Source organism: Mus pahari, chromosome 11 (genome assembly GCF_900095145.1).
Source record: "Mus pahari chromosome 11, PAHARI_EIJ_v1.1, whole genome shotgun sequence".
Taxonomy (NCBI): Eukaryota; Metazoa; Chordata; class Mammalia; order Rodentia; family Muridae; genus Mus; species Mus pahari.
The window spans coordinates 56,771,524-56,781,404 of record NC_034600.1 but is presented as its reverse complement, the minus strand read 5'-3'; the positions used below and the strand labels follow the sequence as shown (position 1 = coordinate 56,781,404).

Sequence of the window (9,881 nt, the reverse complement as noted above, 5' to 3'; positions counted from 1 at the left end):
AAAAAAAAAAAAGAAATAAAAGGTGCTGCTCTGTCTATGAGAATCATTTCCAGCATGTACTGAGTGTTCATTGTGAGTCAAAAATAGTTGCAGGTATGCTAACTGATTGAAACCTAGTGATAACAGCAGGGGCAAACATTATCATTTCTATCTCCACACCAAAGCAAAGTCATAAGTAAATTATGTAACTGCCCCACATTGTCAGACTCCAATAAGAGAAGACATGGTGTTTCAACCTTAGGGCTTTAGCCTCCACAGTCCGTATTCTTAGCCACATCACCATTCTGCTTATTGTGACCCATTGGTTTAGAAACAAACAAACAAAAAGAACAACAACAGCAACAACAAACGTACTTACAACACACCTTCCTAGTGTTTTGTTTTTAATGCTGAAGACACCAAGTAGTTCAGATGCAGCACCAGAGGCTCCCAAACTGGAACTGACCTGAGAGCCTGTTCCTTGAGGATTAGATTTCATGGTATGAGAATGCACCATGTAAGCTTCCAAAGGAGAGAAGCAGCCAGTAGGTCTATGACACCCATGAACTGTAACACACACACACACACACACACACACACACACACACACACACACGTACACACACTCATACATACACACACATATGTGTGAATATATATGTTATATATAACACATATATGTGATTTCTATATAATACACATACATAACATATATATTGTATGTATATTACACACATATAACGTATATGGTTACCATTATAACCAACATGGCATGCTAATACAAAGTAGAAGTGGCACACAATCCTTGGTGCTAACCAACAGTTCTCTAATTGGACTTAAGACCCACTTGACAAGAGGAAAATCACGCCTGGTACTGGAAACCCAGCCACATAGCAAGGGCCAGTGACGTCATGGCCGAGAACCTACAAGCAGCACTTTGCTAAGCCGGCAAAGTTCCTAACTAGAGTCCTTACACTCACAGAGAAGTGCAGTGCTCACCCCTGAGCTTTCCCCTCATCGAGAAAACTTTTCTATGCAACAGACAATGAGACCCTCCCAGCAAACCACAACCAATCCAAATGTACAGAGGATGCCAGTTCCGATCTACAAAACAACCCCTGCACCTAAGGCTCAGGGATCATTGTGGAAGAGAGGCAGAGAGATCGTCAGAGGCAGCGGATCAGGGAGGTTGCTGCCAGATTGTGTTTCCTAGTCATTCCAGAAGTCGTACCCTTAAAGGCTCACCAACATGCCTGGCAGAGCAAGGACAACAGTAATAGACATGCTAAGGTGGGATGGGGTGAAGCCCGTGGAGCCTGATTATATTTTTAGTTTTATGTTTAATATGTGGGATGGCTAAAGTAGAAAATCACAGTTTGCGGAACACCAAAACCATAAACCTACTTTGTTTGTTCATCCACTTAAAATCCACAAATGAGCCTCTTAGCATCTCTCTATCAGGCTCTTTAGTGACCCATGAATTCCATGGCTGGTGCCCCTCTTCTCCATCATATGCTAAGAAAAGCATCGCCTTAGAGAGCATGCAATTTAAAGGACCCAGGGTCTCCTCCCTGGAATCTTTATTCAGTTCACTGATCTGACAAATTATTTTCTTTACAATTATTTGCTTACTTATTTATTCATTTGTTTGTATATGTGCATGCACATACACATTTGTATGTGTATGCATGTGTGTGTGTGTGTGTGTGTGTGTGTGTGTGTGTATGTGAGAGACAGCATGCATGATGCATGTAGAAGTAAGAGAATAACTTGCAACAGCTTCCTTGACCTAGCTCCTATTTTTATTATTTGGAACAAAGAAAACCTGTTCTATAGGACTAGCCCTTAAACAATAGATAGGTGTCCAGTTTGTCTCGGGGATACACCCTAACTTCTCCTCAGAGTTTCTAGGCTCCTCAGTCTGTTTCCTAGCAGCCTGTCCCTGGACACAGTTTAAATTGCCAAATGTACCTTGTTAGAGGTACATCACCAATAAAAGGCTTTTAATAAAAGGCCCTGGTCTTATGCTTCATGTCCTCTACTCAAGCTTACAAGCCCACACCATGCCTCCTACAACCAGGGAGCATCCTGATTTCAGACCCAGGTCTCCCTCTAGAGGATATTGTCTTCATTTAATTTCACCAGGTCCAAGGAGCTCCAGGCCATGGCAAAAAGGGTCTCCAGGATGCAGCTGTGTCCCTACTCCTCTTGCATGGCGATTGGAGGAAAAGCCACAGGGAATACGTGAATTAGTTGGCCTGGGATTGGCCATAGACACGGATATTAGCGTATATGATAACTTTGCTTTAGGTTTGCAGCCCATTACGGAACAGTGTCGCAACCTCAGGATTATGGAATAATTAGTGGCTACAAACAGCAAGAAGCATGGGTTTTGAAGAAGCTCAATTTCTTCTGAACTGAAGGATTTTTTTCCAAATAATTTTTCTGAACTGAAAGATGGCAGTCTCCGAATGACCTGAATTCTGTAGTGTTTGTAATAGAAAAGTAAGCCAAGAATGTTTACATCTAGATAACAACTGGCCATCTGAATATATGGACTGCGTCCTGAGGCATGTATGTTTGTATGCCCTTGCTCACAAGACTTTGGCCTTTTAGTGATGGTGATGACATCGAAGTCCTGATAATCATCAGATTATCAGCTAATTAAAAGTTTTCTCCCCAAAAGAGCATTTGTTTTAAGTTAGAAGATAAAACCATACCAACAACCTGGGTGGACTAGCATGGTCAGATCTGGCAAGATCCTGATAGGCATCTCATTCCATAGACACCCGGATATTGTCTCTTCCTGAGAGAATGACCCTGCATGGACCTCACTGTCTTCAGGCCATGATGCTACCTGAACAAAGGCAGAACTCATGTTGCTGGTGTAATAGATGTCTAAGCACCTTGACTGTGCTTATTCAATCTTCCTAGTAAGGCAAGAACCCTCACCCCCATCCCAAGTGAGTCACTTGTGGAAATGGAGTAGCTGTTGAGTTTGCCAGGGCCATACAGATAGTAACTACCCTAGTTTAAGAAGACAGTACTGTGATGTGACTTAGGCAGAAGTCACATTACATCACTGGGAAAAGCTTTGTTTCACATAAAATTTGGAGGAACTCCAAGAGAGGCTTTACAGAAGTGAGTTTTGGGTATCCAGCTCTCCTTGGGTAGGAAGCAATCTGCACTTCTCATTGTTAGCGTTGTTCTCTGGGCTCCACCCTTGTCTCTACTTCAGAGGCCTCAAAGTTCCCACATCCCCTCCACTCTAACATCCAGGGTGTGTGGATGTCACTCCTTTGTGTCTATGTCATTAGTAAATCAAGTCTCTTGAAAGCTTATCCTCCATTACAGTTGCTGCATGCAGTGGGTGAATTTATCTATAAATGTGCCAGAGGTCATGGATGGCTACTGCCGTTTCCTCTTAGGCAGTGTGACTTTCTTCTTCCCAGACACTTGTCTGGTTGAGGGTTAAATAGGAACAGCCACTTTCCTAGAGAAAGCTTCCAAATGTGTTCTCCAGGATTGGTAGCTTGAAGTTCTAATAAAAACACCACCCCCATTGTTTGTGTATACACTGGTCTGGCCTCAGACTAGGAACCCAGTGGGAACAAAGTCCTTTTGGACATGTTCTAGGAAACTTGGTAGCCTTACAGTAACATCTTGCTGTGGTGCACCGTGGATTTGTTTGTTAATAATTAACACTGGAATTCTACCAAGGGAAGGCAGGTGTCTTACATGCTCACTGCTGGGAACTAGCATTGGAGGCATGTTAAGGGACTAGGGCAGCCTGGAAAGATGCCTGAGACTGGCTCATTGATGCTCCTGGGGAGGAATGGCTAGGCAGGGAACGGTCACTATTTCCTGGCTCATTTCTGCTCAGAATCCCTGAAACAGATCGAGTGACTCCAACCATGTCACTGCTCTCTGACACATCAAAGATCTGGGTTGAAAGATATACCTTAGATACCACAGGGCTCAAAGCACATATTCCTGCAACAACGTGCTGTCTGGGATGGCAGCAGGCTCCATCTGAAATATATCTGCATTACTGCAGGGCACACTATTAGTGTGAAATTCACCCTGGATCTCAAAGGCTTAGCGTGAGAAGGGGAATGGTAACTCACTCATATATACTATCACAGATAAATTTGGATGATATTTGAATGAACAAAATAAGGGCTGGGGAGACAGATTTATCTGTCATGTGTCTGTTGCACATTGCAAAAGCAAGAGGACCTGAGTTCTACATCTACAGCATCCATCTATAAACCCAGGTCAGCAGCACATGCCTTTGATCCTAGGGCTGGGGATGTGGAAACAGGAGACTGCTTATGGCTAGATTAGGTAGTCTTGGCAAATTGGTCCAGGTTCAGTGAGAGACCTTGTTTCAAAAAAAAATGGGAACCAATAACTTAACTTATCCTCAAAGTAAGCTACAATATGCTGCTGACACCAAACCATCTAACTGGGACATAAAAGCCAAATCACCTTGGAGGGTGTAACTTAGTCACCCAGAGGAGGCCTCAATACCTTGCTAAGGCTTTAGTGTATCCAGAGGAGGCAACTTTTCTCTTAGATTTTGAGAGGTGCTGATGCTGATCTGGGATCCTGTACTTGGATGCACCTGGCTCTCTAAGCCAAAGATAAGACAGGGAGGACAGGAGGAGGATGTTGATCCAGGAGAAGCCAGTCACTGCAGAACATCCAGCTTGCTCCCATCCAACCTGTGCTGCCATATGCCTGCATTCTATTCCACAACGGATTATTTAAATTCCTGATATCAGATCATAAAACAATTCCTACATAATAATATCGTTCATCCATTGGATAGGAGTTTCCCTTGGGAAACTGGATGCTGCTTGGAATAAGTCTTCTTGCCTGTCTATCTGTACCCTCTGATGAACCTGCCCACTCACAACAATCAGATCCTTGCTTCCACTCAGCTTGAAGCCAGTTAGGAAGAGGGAACTGCAGGAGGGTAAATGGAGGTGGCAGGAAATGTGTCTGACATGTAAGGTTCTGACTTTTTATTCAGCAGCAGGAAGCCATCAGAGGAAACCAGTTTGCACACATCTGAAGCAGGTAGAAGAATCTGTACTTCAGAGGCTTCTCAGGAGGAACAAATGTAGGCTTCTGACACCAAGGGCCTTAGTGGAATTGGTTCTTGGTGAGAAGGAAGATATTCAAGTTTTAGGTACCCTGCCTTTAATAGATTAGTTTCATGACAATAACTAAACCTCTCAATTCAGCATCAGTTTCTTCAGCCACAAAGCTGGGCTAGGTTTCTAAGAACCATTTCACTCAGAAGAGCCCATGATTTCTAGAACTCCAAGCCTCTCAGAAAACGAAGAAAGACATCGAGTCTAGAAAAGTTTAGCTACTTTTCCAAGGTCACACTGCTTTAGGACAACAGAGTCAGGGCGTTCTTCCCTCCCAGAGCAATATTTTTCCAGCTCAAATCACAAGTCTCCCTGCGCATCAGTGAAAGGAGATAGAGGCATTCCAGAGGAAGGAAACTCCATACCTTGAGGAGGCCTTGGAGGTCAGGGAGTCCAGACTTCTGAAAAGAGCAGTCAGTGGCTCTAATGGCTGGATTAGGTATCTCTGGATGATTGCTCTCCTACATTTCCCTAGAATTCAGCTCAGCTTGACTTTGCCCCCTTGAGTCAGCTTCCCTCTTTGGCAGGCAAGTGTTCTTCGTCTCTTGGCACTGCAATCCCCTGGAACAGCCACACACAGCTGCCAAGGACTATGCCCCAAAATTGTCCAGGTGCAGCTCTTGCTATCTTCAGCAGCTTTGCCCTCTGATATCCCTTATTCCTAGAACTCATTTTGCCCCACCAGATTTGTTTAACCATCTGCACAAAAAAATCAACATACCTTATTTATTTTTACAAGGGTTGATTCTGATGTGATCTGGGGTGAGTAAACACTTTGATGCACATCAGCGACTCCCCTAGGCAGCATGTGTTCATCCCATCCAGGACACATTGAAGTGACATTCTAAGACTCAATGGTGGTCCTATCCAGGCCCAAAGGGACAAAGTTCAAATGTTGAAAAACTCATTTTTCTGGGTGCTTCAGGAGGACATAATGCCTTCATTTCATAGGTTTTGACCTAGCTCACACAAACTGCAAGCTGTCAGTGACAAGTGAAAATCAGTTGTATCTCATCATACTCTCTTATCCTGGCACCCACATTCATAAAAGAAACGTGACTAAAGCTCAAAACGTACATTGAACCCCACACAATAATAGTGGGAGACTTCAACATTCCACTCTCAGTAATGGACAGGTCATTGAAACAGAAACTAAACAGAGACACAATGAAATTAATAGAGGTTATGTACCAAATGGATTTAACAGATATATACAGAACATTTCACCCTAAAACAAAAGAATATAACTTCTTCTCAGCACCTCATGGAACCCTCTCCAAAATTGGCCATATAAGTCACAAAACAAGCCTCAACCTTTATAAGAAGATTGAAATAATCCCATGCATCCCATCAGATCTCCACAGTCTAGACTAAGGCTAGACTTCAGTAACAACAAAAGCAACAGAAGAACCACATACACACAGAAACTGAACAATTCTCTACTCAGTGATAACTTGGTCAGGGAAGAAATAAAGAAAGAAATTAAAGACTTACTGGAATTCCATGAAAATGATGACACAGCAGACCCAAACTTATGAGACACAGTGAAAGCAGTGCTGAAGAAAACGCTAAGTGGCCTGGTAAAGAAATTGGACAGATCATACTCTAGCAACATAAGAGTACACCTGAAAGTCCTAGAAAAAAAAAAAAAAAGAAGAAGAAGCAAACACACCCAAGAGGAGTAGATGACAGGAAATAGTCAAACTCAGGGCTAAAAGAGATAAAAGAATCAACAAAACTAGGAGCACATACCAAAGTTAAATCAAGAGCAGGTAAACTATCTAAACAGGCCCATATCCCCTAAGTAAATAGAAGTCGTTAAAAATCTCCCAACCAACCAACCAAACAAACAAACAAAAAAGCCCAAGGCCAGATGGCTTTAAGTACAGAATTCTACCAGACCTTCAAAGAAGAGCTAATACCAGCATTCCTCAAACTATTCCATAAAATAGAAACATTAGGAACACTTCCCAATTCGTTTTATGAAGCCACAATTACGCTGATACCTAAACCATACAAAGACCCAACAAAGAAAGAGAACTTCAAATTAATTTCCCTATGAACATTGAGGCAAAAATATTCAGTAAAATTCTTGCAAACCGAATCCAAGAACAGATCAAAAAGATCAAGCACATTCACCATGATCACGTAGGCTTCGCCCCAGGGATGGAAGGTTGGTTCGATGTATGGAAATCCACTAACGCAATCCACTACAGAAACAAACCGAAAGAAAAAAAAATCACGTGGTCATCTCATTAGATGCTGAAAAGGCATTTGACAAAATACAACACCCCTTCATGTTAAAAGTGGTGGAGAGATGGGGCTGGAGAGATGGCTCAGCCTTTAAGAGCACTGACTTCTCTTCTGAAGGTCCTGAGTTCAAATCCCAGCAGCCACATGGTGGCTCACAACCATCCTTAACAAGATCTGACAAGTGTCCGAAGACAGCTACAGTGTACTTACATATAATAAATAAATCTCTAAAAAAACAAAAAAAGAAAAAGAAAAGATCCTTTAAAAAATGTGGTGGAGAGAAAAGGTATTCAAGACTCATACCTAAATATAATAAAAGCAATATACAGCAAGCCAATAGCCAATATCAAATAAAATGGAGAGATACTTGAAGCAATCCCACTAAAACTAGGGACAGGACAAGGCTGCTCACTCTCTTCCTATCTATTCAATATAGTACTCAAAGCTCTAGCTAGAACAATAAGACAACAAAAGGAGATCAAGGGGATACAAATTGGCAAAGAAGAAGTCAAGGTATCACTATTTGGAGATGATATGATCATATACACAAACGACCCCAGAAATTCAACCAGAGAACTTCTACAGCTGATAAACAACTTCAGCAAAGTGGCTGGATATAATTAACTCAAACAAACCAGTAGCTTTCCTCTACACAAAGGATAAACAGGCTGAGAAAGAAATTAGGGAAACAACACCCTTCATAATATTCACAAATAATATAAAATATCTTGGGGTAACTCTAACCAAACAAGTGAAAAATTTGTATGAGAAGAACTTCAAGTCTCTTAAGAAAGAAATTGAAGAACTCAGAAACTGGAGGATCTTCAAGTTGTTTTTTTTTTTTTTTTTTTTTTTTTAAATAGAAGATAACTTGTTTAATTTTAAAATCATATTAGGTGGTATTTGGACTGAATTGTATCTGTCAATGTACAACAAATTCTTATGTTGAAATCTGAACACTTGACATCTTAGAATTGGATCTTATTTGGAAATAAGGTCATTGCAGATGGACATAGCTGAGAGGAGCCCGTTATAATGGACTTTGCTTCAATCTAACTTATTAAAACGGGATAGCTCAGTCTAGACATATGGGTTCATACTGACAAAGATGCATCTCCAGAGAGAGAGAGAGAGAGAGAGAGAGAGAGAGAGAGAGAGAGAGAGAGAGAGAGAGAGAGAGAGACAGAGAGAGAGACAGAGAGAGACAGAGACAGAGACAGAGATAGACAGAAGCACAGAGATAGAGACAGAAGAGACAGCATGAAGAGGCAAGGGTGTTCTTTCTATGAGCCAAGGAGTGCAACAGATTCCCATTAGTAGTGAAGAGAAAGATGAGGAACAGATTCTTCCTCACAGACCTCAGAAGACAGACAATCTTGCTACCTTGATTTCCTTGGTTTCTGTTTCCTGGCCTCCCGTGCCATATCTTTCTGTCATTTGAGATCCCCCAGTCAGCTAGGCTTTGCTATGGCCACCCTGGCAAACTAGTAGAGATGATGACATTTTTAGACTGAGTCACAGCAATGGAGGGCTGCCCTCATGCCTCACACTAATGAGTGTCAAACAATTTTCTCTAGCATCGTCCTTCTTTAAAGACAGCATCTACAACCAATTCTACATTGGCTTGAACAATCTTGGGTCTGAAATGAAACCTAACTGACAACACTTTGGTATGAGATAAACACACAAGTTTCTTTGTGATTGGCGAGTTTCCCTGGTAGTTATCCTCTTCCACTGTGCTAGAACAAGCATCAAGGCAGTCGTGTCTCTACTCCTAATCAAACAGAAAACTTCTCTTTACAGCGGCAGTGAAGAAATGCCAGGTAGCTGGCTCCCTGAGCCTAGTGACTGACACATGCTGAGGGAGACTGGCCCTTATCAGTAAGGAATATTTACATGATGGTGTTGTTGATGAAAAAATAAGACCATGATAGTTACTGATACCACAGAAGTGATGTGATTAATGAACCAGCTCTTTCAAGAAAGTCTTGCTCACGGGTCATCAGGAAGCCTGAGGTGACAGGTGTAGAACGAGAGACTTCCTAGGAACACAATTTCCAAGCCACCTCATGTCAACAGCCTCCCACGTCTTTTCCACGTCTTCTGTCTTGCCTCCTTTAAACTATTCTTCACATTCCATCCAGACTTTTCCTTCCGCAAATGCAAATCTCCCTTCATGCTTTGTCTATCCGCAATGTTCTGATGGTTTTCCTTAGTTTCTAACTTCTTGCATGGCTTAAGTCCATCCAGAGGGGCTAGCCCTGTTCCTGCTTCAGGTCTCACTTCTCCCCAGGACAAACATCACAATTTCCTTTATTTGACCTGCAGTCTTCCAGCTGCCGCTGTGTTACTACTCTGTATTTCTGTTCTCTGCTCTCTGGGGCTTCTCTTTCCAGTATAATGCTCCCCACAGACATTTTCCTCTCAGCTTCATCTTTCAGTTTGGTGCTTAGGTGCTCTATCGTCTATCATAATGGGGTCCCAGGA

The 9,881-nt window shown here is 42.2% G+C and overlaps 1 protein-coding gene across 4 annotated transcripts in view; it reads right to left on the bottom strand.

The window, feature by feature from the left end:
- The window catches only part of Prlr (prolactin receptor), a 176,683-nt gene that overhangs the window by 122,897 nt on the left and 43,905 nt on the right, over positions 1-9,881 (bottom strand). Inside the window, exon 1 of one of the 4 annotated variants that reach the window (XM_029544149.1) lies at positions 5,507-5,650. The exons of 1 other annotated variant lie outside the window; for it this stretch is intronic. The gene's annotated coding sequence lies outside the window, so the exon portion shown is untranslated. Of the gene's footprint in view, positions 1-5,506; positions 5,651-9,881 lie in introns of those variants that run through there. 2 more of the 4 variants (XM_029544147.1, XM_029544150.1) reach the window with 2 other exon arrangements.